Source organism: Solanum dulcamara, chromosome 12 (assembly GCF_947179165.1).
Source record: "Solanum dulcamara chromosome 12, daSolDulc1.2, whole genome shotgun sequence".
Taxonomy (NCBI): domain Eukaryota; kingdom Viridiplantae; phylum Streptophyta; class Magnoliopsida; order Solanales; family Solanaceae; genus Solanum; species Solanum dulcamara.
Window position 1 is genome coordinate 45369243 of NC_077248.1, and position 6000 is coordinate 45375242.

Below are 6000 nucleotides of genomic sequence, written 5' to 3' on the forward strand. Positions count from 1 at the left end.
CCAATCTTAAGTCTATCTTAGAGAACACTGCTGCACCCTGGAGCTGGTCAAATAAGTCATCAATTTATAGCATTGGGTACCTATTCTTGATAGTCACCTTATTCAGCTGCATGTAATTGATACACATATGTAAGGTACCATCTTTCTTTTTCACGAACAAAATAGGAGCACCCTAAGGAGACATACTATACCTGATAAACCCCTTACTCGAGAAATCTTAGAGTTGTACCTTAAGCTCTCTCAACTCAACTGGAGCCATTTTGTATGGTAGAATAGAGACTGGCTATGTACCCGGCTCAACATCAATGCCAAAATCAATATCACACTTTGGAGGAAGATTGGCAAATTAGAAAGAAAGCATCAGGAAACTCTCGGACCACATAAATAAAATTAATAGAAGGAGTGTCAGCACTGGTATTATGGACATAATCAAGATAGGCTAGACACCACTTCCCTACTAACCACTGAGCCCTGAGGAAGTAGATCACACCACACGGCAGATGATTAGCCACACCTGCCCATACGATTGGAGAAATATCGAGCATTAATAAGGTAACAATCTTGTAGAAGCCATCCAAAACAACATGATGAGTAGAAAACCAATCCATACCTAGAATCAAGTCAAATTCAACCATGTCTAGCACAATAAAGAGTGCTCTAGTATCACACTCTACAATCGTCACCACACAGAATTGATACACTTGATCTACTCCTAAAGAATCACCTATGGGGGTAGCTACATATATAGACACAAGAAATTGATCACATCAAACATCCCATTGAGTAAATAACGAAAGGACACATACGAGTAAGTAGACCCTAGATCAACTAAAGCATAGGCAGGCTGATGAGAGATGGAGATCATACCTTGAAAGATAGCATTCGATGCCTCCACCTCCGGTTTACCCAAAAAAGCATACATATAACTACGTCAACCTCTAGCACATGTCTGTCCTGCCTAGGCACCACTCCTAATACCCTAAGAATTACCTTTTCCACCCTGTATACCTTTACTTATAGACCTGCTGACTTTGGCATCTGCGATGGCAAATAGTAGGACATTTCTAAGTAAAATGGCCTATCACACCATACTCATAGCATAAATCTCTAAATGAACCTCCTTGTGATGTCCTATCTAAACTTCAATAGCCACCACGGCCTAAATACCTAGAAGTCTGACCTTGAGAAGACTGACCCGAAGGCTGCCCGCTCTGACCACCTGCACCTATTGCCACTATCGGTAAGCTATAATATTGCCTAAATTGGTCTACTAGGTGGATACTATTAGGGATGACCTCTGCCGAAGGCCTCTTATCGCTGCCTTCGTAGGCCTTACGATGTATAGCCTCAATAGTATGGGCATGGTCTACTATCTACAAGAATAAATAGCCCGATGCAACTATCTGCTTTATAGCCAACCTCAGAGGAATAGACAACTCTCTAACAAACTGACACACCCACTCCTCCTCTATCGACATAATCATGGTAGCATGCTTGGATAACTTATGGAACTAAGATTCATACTCTGTAACTATCATCGGTCCCTACACTAATATTGTGAACTAGTCTCTCAGCCTCTCTCGCAAACTGCACTGTGCATACTTCTCCAAGTAAAGCTAATATGGTTGTTGATGCTCTTAGAAGGTTATTTATGGAGAGCACTACTCATGTTGAGAAAGGAAAAAAGGGATTTGGCTAAGGAGGTATATAGACTTAAACATTTTGGAGTCCAGCTTATTGACTCCAGTGAAGGTGGTGCCATTACTCAAAATAGGGCTGAATCATCTCTAGTTGCTGAGGTGAAGGAAAAGCAAGACAAATATTCCATCCTAATGTAGTTGAAAGATGATGTTCAAAAGCAAAAGGTTATGGCTTTTGCAAAAGGGGGAGATGGAGTATTGAGGTACCAAGGCAGAGTGTGAGTTCTAAGTATTGATGGTATTTTAGAGAGGATCATGGTAGAGACCCATAACTCTAGGTAATCTATCCATCTAGGTTCTACAAAGATGTACCATGACTTAAGAAAAGTTTATTGGTGGAATAAAATAAAGAGAGAGATAGCAGAGTTTATGTCCAAGTCTCGAACTGCCGATAATTTAAAATTGAGCATCAAAGGCCTTATGGTGTGGCTCAAAATAATTAGATTGCAGAATGGAAGTGGGAAATAGTCAACATGGAATTTATCACAAGTTTACCACAATCTCGCAAGAAGCATGATTCAATTTGGGTGATTGTGGATAGGATGACTAAATCAGGTCATTTCTTTTCCATTAAGACTATAAACTTAACAAGGGATTATGCGATATTGTATATTTAAGAGATAGTCATGATGAACGGAGTTCCCTTGTCCATCATCTCAGACAAAGGTACTCAATTTACTACACAGTTTTGGAATTCGTTCTAGAAAGGTTTGGGTTGAAAGGTAAATTTTAGTACTACTTTCCTCCCACAGAAAGATGGTCAGGAAGAGCGTACCATCTAGACTTTTAAGAACATTTTGAGGGCTTGGATCATTGATTTCAAGAGAAATTGGGATGACAATGGTCCACTTATTGAGTTTTCATACAATAACAATGTTCATTCGAGTATTTAGATGGGCCTGTGTGAGGTTTTTTATAAGTGGAGATGCAGATCGCTAATTAGTTGGTATGAGGTTGGTGAAGCTGAGTTAATAGAGCAAAAATTAGTTCATCAAGCTATAGAGAAGTTAAAGAACATCCAACATAGGCTAAAGACTACTCAAAGTCGATAGAAGTCCTATACTGATGTTAGGAGAAGAGACTTGGAGTTTGAGGTGAATGATAGGGTGTATTTGACAGTTTCACCCATGAAAGAAGTTATGAGTTTTGGGAAGAAAGGGAAGTTGTATCCGCGTTACATTGGTCATTATTATATTATGAAGAGAGTTGGCATTGTTGCCTATGAATTGGAGCTTCTGCCAGAGTTAGATATTGTTCATCAAGTGTTCTATATTTCTATTCTTAAGAAGTGTTTGGGATATCCCTCACTTGTTATCCCCACTGATAACATTTTCATTAAAGAGAGTTTGACTTATGAGGAGATTATAGTTCAAATTCTTGATCGTTAGGTTCATAAATTGAGAAACAAAAAGGTTGTTTCGGTCAAAGTCCTATGGAAAAATCGGTTTTTGAGGAGGCTACATAGAAAACCGAAGAAGATATGAAAACCAAGTACATGCATCTATTCATACTTCTAATGATGATAATGATGGTAATGTTCCTCTTTCCTATCTTTGATTTGATGTTCATTCCGAGTTTGTGTATATGATATGTATTCTTAAGTCCGTATAGTGACTGTTTGATTGTTTGAGTATATGAGTTCTTTTTTTGCATTCGTGCCTTCAGTGGATTCCTAGCTTGGTCATTATTCGGGGATGAATTATCCCAAAGGAGAGATATTATAACACCCCCACAGTTTCTAGCCTTAACTAACTCTAGGAAATTAGAGAAATTGCACCAGGAGCATACCATGAGACCCTTCATGGGCCATACTCCTCTTTATGGCCCGATTTTTTGGCTATATAGTTACTGAGAAATCTTCTAATTCAAAACTTGATGAAGGTTCCATTTCTATAGGAAAGGTACTGTGGTGGTGTCCTTGATTAGGGGAAAAAGGGGAAAGGTACGCAGAGGGCTCTACGGCCCGTGGTGCGTACTACGGACTGTGAAGCCATATGTGAACTTGACCACCAAGACCCTTAAGGAAGGAGAGGACCACGTAGGAGGACCATGACCCATGGTGAGTACCATAGACTTAGTGGTCTTCGGGGTAGCCACCTCTCCCAATCTAGCGTAAGTTTTAGGACCATGACCATCACCACGGATTATGGTAAGCTCCACAGGTCGTGGTGGCCTCCCGGGAAGGTGTCCCACTTAATCTTTAATGAAGGACATTCTGGTCTTTATCCATTTTTTCCAATTGAACCCTACATATTTAGGGACAAGAAATAAGTCCCTTAAAATACCAAAATGGGATTTTCCACTCATTCACACATATAACTTTTGAGAGAAACGATTGGAGAGAAGAAAGAAAGCTAGGGTTTAAGGTTTTCAAGTAATTTCTTCAAATCACGATCGTTCCTTTGATTTTTAGGTATTTAAGGATTATCCAAATGTTGGACTAAGTTCTTCCACATTACCTACATCTTTATTGAGTCGAGATTGAGTCTAGAGTTCAGTTTGAGTCCTTATATACATTGAGTTCATGAGTTAATTCTTCTTCTATTAAGTTATGTATAATTATTCATTGAGATTATCGTTGTTTACTATCTCTCAATAGATTGTAATTGTTGTTCATGGCTACTTTCCTATGAACCTCAATTGATGGATGAATATGACTTGGACATGTATATTTTTGAGTAAGAATGATGACTTTCAGGCATTGATGAAGAGAGTGAATTGAACTAAAATGATATATATATATATATATATATATATATATATATATATATATATTATTGAGTCTAAATGAGTCTGAGGTCTTTTATGATTGATTTAAATTGAGAAAGATCTTTGATGAGATGTGAATATTTTTGAAAGCATGTTTTACTGAATGAATCTAATTTGAGCATTAGCAGTGATTGTAAATGAGTCTAAAAATATGTTTTTTCCTAAATAAAAGAGTTGACGATTGAGATGAGATGGAGATTTATTAAAATATAGAAAGCTTTGATGAGATGTGAATATTTTTGAAAGCATGTTTTACAAAAAGAAACTAATTTGAGCATGAGCATTGATTGTAATTGAGTCTGAAAGTATGTTTTTTTTCTAAATAAAAGAGTTGATATTTGAGATGAGATGGAGATTGATGAGAGTCCAATGAGAGTAGATGAGATGATTTGAATGAATTGATTTGGTTGAGTATATGAGCATATTGAGTGTTGTGGGAGTAGTATCGAGCACTAATTTGGGTAAGAGTAAATAATAACTCGAATATCATAAACTACGTAGTCAGTGTAGGATAAAGACCATCCCTCTCTAGTACGAAAACCATGGGCTTTTATTGATGGTGGATCGAATGAGGTTGATCAACCCTTACCCTGGCAATATATTGGATGACTGGGGTAATGGCAGTGCAAAGTGTTATATCATCACTAGCTCATAAGTGATGGTTGTCTGCAAGAAAAACTCCCTAAAATGAATGGTTGATTTGGTTGAGTTGCATATCATTGACTCTATTTTCAAAGCACCGTTTATTTTTAAACTTGCATGCTTATTGAGTTGAGTCATTTCAGAGTAAGTCCTTTGAGTTGAATTGCATGAGGTTTAGTATTGTTGATTGTATTCCTTTCCAACTATCTTACATACTCACATATACTGACACTATTTGGTCTGCATCATTTTATGATACAGGTAAAGGTGCTTGGGATCATCAATAGGTGCTCCGCTGAAGATCCATTTCTTTTCTAATAGTGGCGAGACCTCCTTGCTTCTAGAGGAATCAATTTAATTCATTTATTCTTTTAGGTAATTTCTTTGGGGTAGTCGTGGGCTTGTCTCAGCACCCTCTTGGCATTTGATAAAGGCTTCATAGTCATAAATTGAGTAAATTGGAGTTGAGATGCTCGAGATTCATTTAGAACCCCATGTACACAAACCATATATGCAACTCTACTAAGTTCAATGTTCCAGACTCAATGGAGTCATTGGAATCGGAATTTGAGGTGTCCTTGACGTGATATTTGATAAGTTGCAACTAAATTAGCTTTAGTGCTTGAAATATCCAAAATACCCTCGGTACCTCTAAATATTACAACAAATCCATTTCTAGCATTAGAATCACCTCTCAAAACTATTGGAACCATCAAAAATTAATTTCGAGCACCCGAACCCCAAATATTGACCAAAGTCAAAATTTAACTAAATTTCAAACTTCGGACCTAAAATCCATATTTCAACTCCAAATCTGGTTCTGACCACTTTTCTAGACCAATTTCCACATTTTGGGACTGATGGAATCAACAAAATTCGATTCGGAGAC